Genomic DNA, 13,848 nt, shown 5'->3' on the forward strand with positions numbered 1-13,848 from the left:
CTGTGGTTTCTTGGTCTCTCAGTCCTTGGTCTCCTATTCATATCACTTCAGCCAACCACTCCCATAGTCACACCCTGAACCGCTTAATCACCTGAAACTGATAACTCTATACTTGCAAAATCAAATATCCTACACTACCTGCTCCCTTACTGCTTTTTGCCCACAAGGGCCTAGTTTTCTCATTTCCAAATGGGTGTGATGATAATGATTATTCATTCTTCACAAGAATAATGAGATAACATATAAACGTATCCTTTTAAAGTTGTGAAACAATATGTGAACAGATGGTATTGCTTTTATGTAGCCTCAGGTCTTCTGACTACTTTCCCCTTCTTCCCCTGAAAAACCACATAATAAAGTAGAAAGAACACAGGCTTGGGGTCAGGCAGACCTGGTTTTCAACTCTTGCTCCACCACATGTTTACTGTGTGATTTTATGCAAATTACCTTATTTCTCTGACATACACCCCTCTCTTCCTCATCTGTAAAAATGAGAGATACCAAGTGTGGAGCAGAACTCAAATTTACGTAAAAAGACCAGACTTAATGGTCTGACAGAGACTGGAGGAACATCCAAAACTATGACCCCCAGACACTCTGTTAATCCAGAATTAAAACCATTCTGGAAGCCCACTCTTCAGACAAAGATTAGACAGGACTATAAAACAAAAAATAATACCTGTGAGGAGTGTGCTTCTTAGTTAAATTAGATACACAAGACCAAATGGGCAGCTTCTGTCCAGAGGCAGGAGGAGAAGGCAGGAAAGGACAGGAACTGGTTGAATGGACACAAGTACGGGGTGGAAAGAGGGAGTGTGCTGTCACATTGTAGGCATTGCAACTAATGTCCCATAACAATATGTGTATAAATTTTTGTATGAGAAATTGACTTGAGCTGTAAACTTTCACCTAAAGCGCAATTAAAAAAAAAGAGAGAGGGAGAGAGATATCTCAGGGTTGTTGCGAAGATCAAACAAGAAAATGAGATAGCTACTTCAAAGCACTTGGGTCAGGCACATAGTACCACCGTACCACCACTACCAGTTGTCATTGAGTCTGTTCCAACTCATGGTGACTCCATGTGTTTCAGAGTAGAACTGTACCCCACAGGGTTTTTATGGCTGTGATCACCAGGCCTTTCTTCTCAGGTGCCTCGGGTGAGTTCAAATTGCTAACCTTTCAGTTAGTAGCCCAGCGCTTAACTGTTTATACCACTCAGGGACTCCTGGCACATAGAGGCACTCAATAAATAGGAAACACTGGTTATTATTGTAACAGGAAAAAAAGGCTATTTTTTAACCACAATTATCTGTCAAGCAGGATAGATCCCAATGCGCAGATGGTCCTTTTGTCCTACTCAGGGCTTTAATGGGTATGGATATTTAAGTTTGGGAGAAGAGGGGAAATGAAATAGCTCTGTACTAAAAAAAAAAAAACTGGAAATTTTGGAATTTACTGGGTAAAATGACAGGGAGAAAGTAATCAAGAGAGATGAGTAAGAAAATCAGTGTAAGGGCAGGTGCTACATGGATGGATGGTCAGAAGAAACCCTCCAATGATAGGTGGACAAAGGGGCCTTTAAGCAGTGGAATGCCTAAAATGGAATGTTAAGTTGTTATGATGTGAACACCCTCTGTGACTCTCAAGAGTTTAGTAAAGCCCATTACACTCAAGAATACTTTCTGATGACTGCCCTGACAGGGAACGCAACAGAGAATCCCTGAGGGAGCAGGAGAGCAGTGGGATGTGACCTCAAATTCTTGTAAAAAGACCAGACTTAATGGTCTGACTGAGACTAGAAGGACCCCAGAGGGACCCCCAAGGGAACCATTCCCAAAGCCAGCTCTTCAGGCAGGGTTTGGACTGGACTATGGGATAGAAAATGATACTGGTGAAGAGTGAGCTTCTTGGATCAAGTAGACTATGTGGGCAGCTCCTGTCTGGAGGGGAGATGAGAGGACAGAGGGGGTCAGAAGCTGGCCGAATGGACACAAAAATAGTGGAGAGAAGGAGTGTGCTGTCTCATTAGGGGGAGAGCAAGTAGGAGTATACAGCAAGGTGTATATGAATTTTTGTATGAGAAACTGACTTGATTTGTACAGTTTCACTTAAAGCACAATAAAAATTAAAAATAAACTTTCTGAGAAAGGGGATCGTGAGAGTGCATGAACAGGGAAATTGAGCAATGGGCTTTGTTAGGTGTGTCAAAGAAGGAGCCTAGATACAGAGGTAACTATGAGAACACAAGCCCTCCTTACATTTGCAGAAATCTTAGGGAGGGCTTTGAACTTCCAAGGGTTATGAAATGTGAAAAATTGAGGTTCAAGCCCATTGCATTTAGATCTTAAAAGGACAGAGTGGCCCCATATGACATTCGGGTTGTATCATTTATGCCCCTAACAACTATTTCCCCATTGGCTAGCAGGTGACTACCTGAAGGAATAACAGAACAAATCCAATTATATTGGACTGTCCTTACTTCCAGATCCAAATACCCATGTAAGAATGGGATGGAAGACAAAATTTTACCTTTTGCCTTGGATCAGATTGGTTAACAATTATAATCATTGAGTCCTTAAGATATACTGGGCTCACTCACATTTTTTATCTCATTCAATCACCAATACAATTACAAAGGTGTAGATTGTCATCCCCTTTTTATAGATGAGAAAACAGAAAATCAGAAACTTTAAGTGACTTGCCCAAGGTCCCACATCTGGTAAGTGGCAGAGCCAGAATGCCAGGTCTGTCTGACTCCACGGCTAGGGTTCTTTCTATTAGACCCCAGAAATTTGGTTGCTTCCTCAGCATCATTGTGATTAAGACTCCTACAAATAAAATTTCCTTAAATCTTTTTGAGTTGCCAGAGTAATCAGCTTTATCCAGCTCCTGGGCTTTACATGGAATACAAAATTAATGCTTTTTATTGAAAGAGAACCAGTTGCTTAGAAAAGATTGCAGCATAAGTATGGATGTCATTTGAAATGTTTAAATCTTCACAAGATAAATCTATACCCCACTGTGAGTCCCTCATGGCCAGCCTAGGAACTTAGGTGTGTTCACAGTCCAGGTGTTTTCAACTGGCCTCTTCAGTGGGTTGCCTTACACAGTGGGGGAGATGGAATAGGTGCTGGGAGGCCATCAGGACACGTAAAGCAGCTCTAGGAACACAGGATTCAATGAAGGAAGTAATGGAAGATGGGGCTGGAAAGAAGCAGGGGCCAGGTCGTCCAAAGCCTTATAAATCATGTTAGGGATTTGGGACTTTACCTTGGAAGCAAAAGGTTTTAAGCAATGGAATAACATGGTTACAAATTTATGTAAAAAAAGATAGGTCTGAGTGTATTGGGTAGAATAGATTGGTGGGGAAGGGTGTGGAGCAGGGAGACAGGAGGTTGGTGAAAACAGCAGACTGCTGTAATAATCCAGGTGAGAGAATGAAGAGAGCCTGAACTAATGTCATCACAGTGAGGAGGTGTAATTTAGAGGGCTTTGCTACATAGTTAGGAGGTAAAATTCCCTGGGCTTGTTCACAGATTAAATATGAGATGTGAGGGAAAGGACGTTGGCACAAATCACCAGGTAAATAGTGAAGCCATTTAGTGATATAGGAGTCTGGGAGCTGTTTCAGTTATCTGTTGCTGCATAAACAACCACCCCAAAATATCTAGTCGTATAAAACAGCAATCATTTATTATTTTTCACAATTCTCTGGGTGGCTAAATGATTCCTCTGCTGATTTCACCTGAGCTTACTCATGTACTGCATTCAGCTGGGAGTTCAACTGGGCTAGAAGGTCCAAGATGACCTCACTCGTAGGTCTGACAGTTGGTGCTGATTGAGGGATGGGTGTTGTGGTTCTCTGACACATGGCCTCTCATCCACTAGGGTAGACCAACTCCTTATGTGGTGGTCTCAGGGCAGCATGCCAAGACGGCAAAAGCAGAAGATCTCTTAAGGCCTCACCTCAGAAATCACATAACATCACATACGATGCATTTTATTGGCTAAATCAAGTCACAAGGCCAGCACAGATTCAAGGGGGTGGAGAATGGACTCTTCCTCTGAGTGGGAGTAAAAGCAAAGTCCCATTATGAAGAAGCACGGATACAGGGAAGGAAGCAATCTATGACCTTTAACCAATCGACCACAAGGGTGGAAGCAGATTTGGGTAATGAGAAAAAATGGTGCTACCTCAAATAGCATGTCATGCGCTAATCAATCCTTGCTTCTTTTTTGTGCTTCGGTTTCTTCATTTGTAAATTAAATGAATGTGCTCCCACCTGTATCTGTGAAACTAGTTAAAATATACACCAAGGGCATCCCCACGGCACATGTACACTGCTGTCAGCAGGGCTGGAATCTGAGACACACACGGCAACTTGCAGCATATGAATAGTCAGATCCAGGGGACTACTCACTGCTCCTCCCTCACCCACCCTGCCAATTCTTCACCAAGGCCAGTCTGTTCTACCTTCTGAGAGCTCTCCCTCCCATCCCTTCCTCTCCATTCCACGGCCACAGCTCCTCACCCTCCTACCTTCACAATAGCCCTCAGTCTTCCTCTGTAATCCACTCTCCAAACTGAAGCAGAGGACTCTTTCTAAACGCCACTTAAAACCCTCCACTGGGTTCCCAACACCCTACTCTGAAATTCCTCTGCTTAATATGTACACATGGCCCCTCCTGGTCTGGCCCCGCCTCATTGTTGGACACTCCTTCCTCATGCCTTGATCTCCAATGACATTGGAGATCACATTCCCCAAATGTGGCCTGCTCTCTAACATCTCCATGAATTTGTATCAGCTTTTCTTTCTCCCTCTACCTAGAATGTCATTCACACATTCATTTATGTATTCATTCATTTATTCATTCATCTACCCAGCAAACATCTCCTGATCACCTACTATACACAGGGATGAGTAACACAGGGTCCCTGACCCAAAAGAGCTCAGGGTCTAATGTAGGGCTGGGCTGTCAGCTCCACAAGGGCAAAGGCCACACTATAGCCCTAGTACACAGCATGTTGCCTCCTGAATCATTTCTTGTAGGGTTCAAGGGATATTTGCTGAATAAATAGATATACAAATATTTACAAAGGATTTCTCATATCTACCATTTCATTTAGCTTTCATAATAAACCTCTGAAGTGAGTACTCATTTATACCTTAGATAAGAGGAAGAAATAACTTGCCTGTGGTTTCTTAACTACTGAAATGGGAAAAGCCAGGACTCAAATTTGCCACATTGATAGATTTGGAAAGACTGTTTTCTTGCTGTAGTACAGGTCAGCAGGGAGAAGCCTGAGATGTTAGGTCAAGACCTGTGGGTTACAGAGTTGAGACTTAAGCTGAAAATTCAAAGACAAGGGGGTTAAATGCATTGAGATGCAGGTAGGCAGACAGACCAGCATGTGCAAAGGCCCAAGGGTGTGAAACGATGTAAAGTCTTCAGGAAACTTCAGGGATTCTGAATCTCTGGAAGCACAGGGTTTGTTGGGCATAGCAGCAGGTGATGAGTGAGGCTAGAAAGGTAAGTCAGGCAGGACCTGGTGGGCCATGCTAAGGATGATGGACTTAATGCTCAGGACAATGTGGCGCCATTATATGGTGTTACCCATGGAAAAGATTTGGTCAAACTTATGTTTTAGAAAGGCTCAGCCTACTCAATGGAGAATAGATTTAAAAAAAGAAGCTTCCAAAATACTAGGGCAGGGAGACCAGAGAAGAGGCTGGTGCAGTGACTCTGGAAGAGACAATAAGACCTCAGCTGGGAGATGCAGTGGGATGTTAAAGGGATGAAAAGGGCAGGATTTGGTGTTGATTGGATGTAGACAGGGAGAAAGCAAAAGGAAGCAACTAGGAAGCCTTTCAGGTTTCTGACTTAGGTGGTGCCATTCCTCGTGGGAGAAGAAAGAGAAGAGATAGCATGGGGACAGTGGGATCCAGAAGAAGGGGAACAAAAGCAACAACCGAGTTAAAAATGACTTTAATAATTGTTCTCATTTATTTTCTTTGCTAGACCTCTCCCACAGAACCCAGAAGTCAAATCCAGCACCATCAGTCTCCTTGCCTCTGGGCCTCTCTTTCCCCAGTTACTAAATAGAGAGAATACCTGGTCCATAATTTAGTACAGGTAATGACTAGACAGCACCCTGTTATCAGGGTTTTAGTTCAAAAACTAATTGAGATTTTACAGAGGAACCAAACGGACCTCAGATCCACCATCCCACACCAATCCAACACGGGAGCCTGCTCAACAGCCCTGGCATGCTCACTTCCAAGGATGGGAGCCTGCCTTCTGCAGGGCAGACTGCTTTGTCTTCAGACAGCTCTGATTGTTAGGGAAGCCTTCTTTTTTGCTGAAATCTGCCTGTTTGTAGCTTCTACGCTCTGGTCCTAGTTCTTCATCATTGTGTCATTCATTCATTCATTTCACAAAGGCTTGCTGACCATGTAGCATGTGCCAAGCACTGTTCTAGGCACAGGGTACACAAAGGTGGACTAAACGTCAGAACTCTTACTTGCATGTAGCTTATGAATCCTTGGAGAGGAGAGAAACAATAAACAAGTACCTTAGTTATCTAGTGCTGCTATAACAGAAATACCACAAGTGGGTAGGTTTAACAAACAGAAATTTATTCTCTCACGGTTTAGGAAGCGAGAAGTCCGAACTTAGGTTGCCAGCTCTAGGGGAAGGCTTTCTCTCTCTGCCAGCTCTGGGGACAGTCCTTGTTTCCTTTCAACATCTGTAGGACTGGTGTTCCTTGGAGATCTCCACGTGTCTTGGCATCAATTATTCCTTGGGTCTAGGAGGTTCTCAGCATAGGGACCCTGAGTCGAAAAGACCCACTCCAATCCTGGTTCTTCTTTCTTGGTGGTGGGGGGACATCTCTCTGCTTACTTGTTTAATTTCTTTCATATCTCAAGAGATTGACTCAAGATACAACCTAATCTTGTAGATTATATCATGGCCCATTAACATAACTGCCTCTAATCTTGTCTCTTTAACATCATTAATGTTGTTGTTAAGTGCCATTGAGTCACTTCTGACTCATAGCGAACCTACGTACAACAAAACAAGATGCTACCTGCTCACTGCCAGTCTCACAATCCTTGTTATACTTTAGCCCATTGTTGCAGCCACTATGTCAATCCATTTCATTGAGGGTCTTCCTCTTTTGGGCTGACCCTGTACTTTACCAAGCATGATGTCCTTCTCCAGGGACTGGTTGCTTCTTTTAACATGTCCCAAAGTATGTGAGATGAAGTTTCACAATCTTTTTTCCAATGAGCACTCTGGCTGTACTTCCAAGACAGATTTGCTCATTCTTCTGACAGTTCACAGTGTTTTCAATATTCTTTGTCAACACCACAATTCAAAGGTGTCAATTCTTCTGTCTTCCTTATTCATTGTCCAGCTTTTGCATGCATATGAGACAATTGAAAATACCATGACTTGGGTCGGGCAAACTTTAGTCCTCAAGGTGACATCTTTGCTTTTCAATACTTTAAACAGGTCTTTTACAGTTTGCCCAATGCAACACGTCATTTGATTTCCTGACCGCTGCTCCCATAGGTGTTGATTGTGGATTCAAGTAAAATGAAATCCTTGACAACTTCAAACCCTTCTCCATCTATCATGATGTTGCTTATTGGGGTGTTGTGAGGATTTTTGTTTTCTTTAGTTGAGGTGCAATCCATACCCAAGGCTATAGTCTTTGATCTTCATTAGTAAGTGCTCCAAGGCTTCTTCACTTTCAGCAAGGAACGTTGTGTCAGCTGCATATCAAAGGTTGTCTGAGTCTTCCTCCAATCCTGATGCCTCCTTCTTCTTCATGCAGTCCAGCTTCTTGAATTATTTACTCAGCATATGGATTGAATAAGTATGGTGAAAGGATGCAGCCCCAATGCACACCTTTCTTGACTTTAAGCCACATAACATCTCTTTGTACTGTATGAACAACTGCCTCTCAATATATGTACAGGTTCGTCATCTGCACAATTAAGGGTTCTGGAATTCCCATTCTTCATAATGTTATTCATAATTTGTTAGGATCCACACAGTCAAATGCCTCTGCATAGTCAATAAAACACAGGTAAACATCTGATATTCTCTGCTTTCAGCCAAGATCCATACGACATCAGCAGTGATAGCCCTCATTCCATGTCCTCTTCTGAATTTGCCTTGAACTTCTGGCAGTTCCCTGTTGATGTACTGTTGCAGCTGCTTTTGAATGATCTTCAGCAAAATTTTACTTGTGTACAATATTATTAATGATATTGTTCAAGGACTTCTGCAATCTGTTGGATCACCTTTCTTTGGAATGGGCACAAATATGGATCTCTTCTAGCTGGTTGGCCCGATAACTGTCTTCCAAATTTCTTGGCATAGACAAGTGAGCACCTCCAGCACTGCAACCATTTGTTGAAACATCTCAGTTGGTATTCTGTCAATTCCTAAAGCCTTGTTTTTCGCCATTCCCTTCAGTGCAACTTGGACTTATCCCTTCAATACCATTGGTTCTTGATTATATGTTACCTCCTGAAATGGTTGAATGTCAACCAATTCTTTTTGGTACAGTGATACTGTATATTCCTTCTATCTTCTTTTGATACTTTGTGTGTTGTTCAATATCTTGCCCATAGAATCCTTTCATATTACAACTTGAGGCTAGAACTTTTTCCTCAGTTCTTTCAGCTTGAGAAACACTGAGTGTGTTCTTCCCTTTTGGTTTTCCATCTCCAGGTCTTCGCACATTTCATTATTAAACTTTACTCTGTCTTCTCAAGCCACCCTTTCAAATCTTCTGTTCAGCTCTTTTACTTCATCATTTCTTCCATTGGCTTTAGCTACTCGACATTCAAAGGCAACTTTCAGAGTCTCTTCTGACATCCATTTTGGTCTTCTCTTTCTTTTTAATGACCTCTTGCTGCTAACCAAAGGGTCGGCAGTTCAAATCCGCCAGGCGCTCCTTGGAAACTCTATGGGGCAGTTCTACTCTGTCCTGTAGGGTCGCTATGAGTCGGAATCAACTCGATGGCACTGGGTTGCTTTCTTTATACATGATGTCCTTGACGTCATTCCACAACTCGTCTGGTCTTTGGTAATTAGTGTTCAATGCATCAAATCTATTCTTAGGATGTTCTCTAAATTCAAGTGAAATATACTCAAGGTCGTATTTTGGCTCTTATGCATTTGTTCTAATTTTCTTTAGCTTCAACTTGAACTTGCATATGAAGAATTGATAGTTTGTTCCACAGTCAGCCCCTGGCCTTGTTCTGATCGATAATATTGAGCTTTTCTATTGTCTCTTTCCACAGATGTAGTTGATTTGATTCCTGTGTATTCCATATGGTGGGGTTCACGTGTATTGGCACTGTTTATGTTGTTGAAAAAAGGTATTTGCAATGAAGAAGTCGTTGGTCCTGCAAAATTCTATCATGTGATCTCCAGCATCATTTCTATCACTGAGGCCATATTTTCTAACTACCGATCCTTCTTCTTTGTTTTAACATCATAGATAGGATTTACAACGCAAAGGATAATTAGATCACAGAATGGAGGATAATTACACAATACTGAGAATCATGATCTAGCCAAGTTGACACGTATTTTGGGGGAACACAATTCAATTCACAGCAACAGGTAAACAAAATACAGAAGATAGTTTCAGATGTTGTTGTTGTTAGGTGCTGTCAAGTCAGTTCCAACTCATAGCTACCCTATGCACAACAGAACAAAACCCCTGCCCAGTCCTTCACTATCCTCACAATCATTCCTATACTGGAGCCCATCACTGGAGCCACTGTGTTAATTAATCTCGTGGAGGGTATTCTTCTTTCTTGCTGACCCTCTACCAAGCATGATGGCCTCCTCCAGTAACTGGTCCCTCCTGATACCATGTCCAAAGCACGTGAGACAAAGTTTTGCCATCCTTCCTTCTAAGGAGCATTCTGGCTATACTGCTTCCAAGACAGATTTATTCATCCTTCTGGCAATCTATGATATATTCAATATTCTGCACCAACACCATAATTCAAAGACAGTGTACTAGATCTTTTTATTCATTTATTCAATTAATAAGTATTTCCTAAGCACATTCTATGTGATAGGCACTGGGCTAGATGTTAACCATACAATAATAAACAAAACAGACAGGGTCCTCTTTTCTTAGAAGAAACTTTTTAAATATACAGTTTGAAATAACAACAAAAAATATAAAGTATCTTGAAATAAATCTAACAAAAGATGTGCACATTCTCTAGGGAGAATATCATTCAACTTTATTGAAAAATATTAAAGATCTAAATAAATGGAAAGACATACCATCTTCCAGGATAGTGACTCAGTGTTATAAGTTGTCAATTATGATATGATAAAAAAAAGATCTAGAAGGATCTATGTTAAAGTGTTAACAATAGTAATCTCTTGGTGGTAGGAAGATGATGCTTATACTTTCTTATTTTTGCTTACCTGTATTTTCTTACTTTTTACACTGTACATTTATGCTTTTATAATAATAAATATTATAAAGATACCAATTATCCTCAAATTTATGCAGAGTTCCAATTCAATTCCAAAAAAATTTCCAATAGGATGTTATTGAATTGCCTGCCATGCATCACCTGTTTTACATATATTATCACTTTTAATGCTCTCAAAGAGCCAATGAAGCAATTTTCATCCCCATTTTTCAGATCGTTTGCCCCATATACCTGTGATCAAGAGAAATTCAATCACATAACTAGCAAGGAGTGAAAGTTGGGTTTCAACCCAGACATGTCTGATTCCAAAGCTTAAGCTCTTTTGATTACCCTATACTGGATTGCCTTAGAAAGTCTTTGGGTTTGTTTTAACTTGATTCCCTTATTTCATAGAGGTGGTCAAGAAAGAAGACCGGTCATTAATGAGTAATAACTGATGAGACCAAGGGAGGACTTTGTGCCAGGGTGGGCTTCTTGACACTGAGGACTCTGGCCACAGACATCAGTTACTTGACAGCTCTTATAACTAAGTACAACATGCTTGCCAATGATTTTCTCTTCCAAAATGTGCCCAGGAAACTAAGGAATACTTATCATTTTCTCAGGATCTATAAAATAAATCAGGATGCTTTTCTGATTTTGGAAGTGTTTCATAGTTTTTCTTCCTCAGAACCTTGCTAAAGGAGGCTGATAAGGCTGCCGAGTGAGGGACCCTTTACAAAGGTTCAGTCTCATCCTCCCCCTTGTGTTCCAAGTGGGAACTGCATTCTCCCGTGTCAGATTGATAGCCATGGTGCTGAAATCAGCCCTGGCATAGAGGCTGAAAGCAAGATTGGGAGGGAACTACATTTGATAAGCATTTACTACATGCCAGGAGCCTTCTGAAGTGCCTTCCATACATTATCTAATGCAGTTCTTATCAACCACTGAACAGAGGAGGAAACTGAAGCTCAGTAAGATTGAACAGCTTTTCCAAATTATTGGCTAATAAGAGGCAAAGCAGGACTAAAAGAGGCAAAGAACTGAAAAAATCAGTGGTGTTTATTCCACTACAGGATAAAACCTAACCTCCTTAGCAAACCCTATCAGGCTTCTGGTTGACTTTCCAGCTTTATCTCCCACCACTAACACCCTCTGTTCTGTGCCCTTGCCACATAGAATGATTTACAGTTCTTGAAAACAGCTTCATATCTTGACGTATTTGCATAGGCCTTTGTCTCTGCTTCTGTGAGACCTCTCAGAATTTCTAAAATATTAAATTATGAATCATTCAAATTGGTGCATTGTTACCCACATTTATTTAACCATGGAATCCTTTTCTGGGAGGGGTTAGCGTCCCATGGAATAAACGTTGGAAGATGCTGCTATAACCTTCTTAAACGCCACTAGCCTCCAACACTGGCACCACTGCCGCTGCTGTCCCAAGAACTCAGTCTCCCTGAAAATTCTCTTGTCTCTGAAGTCCTTTCCCCAGAGGACTTAGGGGAAGGTGTATCTGATTGGATGAGCCTAGGTCATGTGTCCATACTCTGGTTGCAAAGGAGTCTGGGAAAACAATTATCTTGACATATCCAGCTTCTAAAATGGAAAAGGGGTTCTGCTTCCCTCCAAAATCATAAGGATTTCCTTAACCTAAGGAAGAGGTTTGAGTGCAGTGGCAAAAAGAATAAAAAATATCCACATAGTCCACTATTTTGTTTGTCCTACATGAAGTATATCCTCCCCCATATTTACAATTCAAAACAATATCCTAGTTAACATAATGCAATTGAAAGCACAAATACCCACTCCCAAAAGTGGCGTAACCCAAAGTTTTATCATTTGCCACATCTAGTTACAAATCTAGGATCCCTAAGTAATGACCATTTTTCTGTAATTCTCTTAAAATCACATCTGTATATATCATATCTTAATCAGAAAGAGCACTATAACCAGCAGGCTTCTGCTGTGGATAATAGAAACCACTTTAATGGTTTTAAGCTGAAAGAATTAATACAGAGAATTAGGTGCTAAAAAAAATCATTGGTGTTATACACAAAATGGGAGCAGGGACTAGGTGGTGACTGGTCCAACTTGAGAGCTCTAGGTGACTGGAGGATAGGGGGCAGTCAGCTGTTCGGGCCAAGCACCAGTGGACAGAGAGCTCTGGCAGTGGGCCCTTTCTTGAGCTTTCAGTGGCTGCTCAATCCTCTTTGATTGACTGAAGGTCCTCTACTTGGGCAAAGGTGGAATTCATGGAGTTCTGCTGATCTGTTAACTTTCCCAGGAGACTATACAATGGTTCAAACACCCAGACTCATAAAGCAACCACTATACAGGCAGAGGATAGGAACAGTTTATAAGAAATATTTATAGCCAATGAACATGTGAAAATGTATTCGACTTCACTCATAGGTATGCAAAGCAAAACAACGAGATTTCATCCATCAGATTGGCAAGCAAATATAAAAGTTTGATAATGCCCAGTGTTCACAAAGGTTATTGGGAAACAGGCACCCTTGTACACTGTTGTTCTGAATGTAAACAGTTTGAACTCTTTTGCAGGATAGTTTGGCAATGTTTGTCAACACTTTGAATGCCTGTACTCATTGAGTCAGCAATTCTATAGCTAGGAATTTACTCTAGGGGTATACAAGCAAAACTATGCCAAAATCACATGCAACGATGTTCACTGCAACATTGTTTGTAATAACATAAAAACTGGAAAACACATAGACACCCATCAACAGGAGACCAGTTAAACATACCCATAAAATGGAAAATATGCAGTCATTAAAACATGAGGTAAACTGTACGTGCTGATATGGAAAGATTTTCGAAATACATAACGCTGAAAAAAGTTGATGTGCACAACAGTGTGATCTCATTTGTATTAAATAAATTAAAAAAAAAAGATAAAAAAAAAAATCATTGGAAAGCCTGGCAGAACAAACACTCTGTTAGACCTCAAGGCATGACTCTTAGATCAACGCTGTAGACTGCCCTGAGAAGGGAAATGAAAGCTTTATGTCTATTGGGAAGGTGGGGAATCAGGAATGTGTTCTCCCAGGTCCTGGTTCCAGTGTCACATCGCCTTAGCCACTATCTGGGAATAAGGAAGCCATTGTCCTCCTGGAACACACTGTCATAATTGCAAACTGGAGGTCAGGAAGCAGCTGCCAGAACTGTTGGCTCCAGAGCCATGCCACATTGGCTAGATCACACCAGCAAAATAGGGGTCTCATATTCTGCCACCTCTCTCCCGACAGTTTCCAATTCAGGTCTCACCTGAAACATCACTGTAAAGTGAGTTCTCTGCTCAGAAGCAACATTAAGTGAGATACTATTATGGTGAATAAGGTGTTCAGTGAGTCCACAGGTG

General features: G+C 41.3%; 1 protein-coding gene across 1 annotated transcript in view; it reads right to left on the bottom strand.

The window, feature by feature from the left end:
- The window catches only part of RAB3B (RAB3B, member RAS oncogene family), an 89,716-nt gene extending 85,068 nt beyond the window's left edge, over positions 1-4,648 (bottom strand). Inside the window, exon 1 of the mRNA XM_049875193.1 lies at positions 4,541-4,648. The gene's annotated coding sequence lies outside the window, so the exon portion shown is untranslated. The remainder of the gene's footprint in view (positions 1-4,540) is intronic.
- Between the last annotated feature and the right edge of the window lie 9,200 nt (positions 4,649-13,848).

The sequence above is a fragment of the Elephas maximus genome, chromosome 3, assembly GCF_024166365.1.
Source record: "Elephas maximus indicus isolate mEleMax1 chromosome 3, mEleMax1 primary haplotype, whole genome shotgun sequence".
Classification (NCBI taxonomy): Eukaryota; Metazoa; Chordata; class Mammalia; order Proboscidea; family Elephantidae; genus Elephas; species Elephas maximus.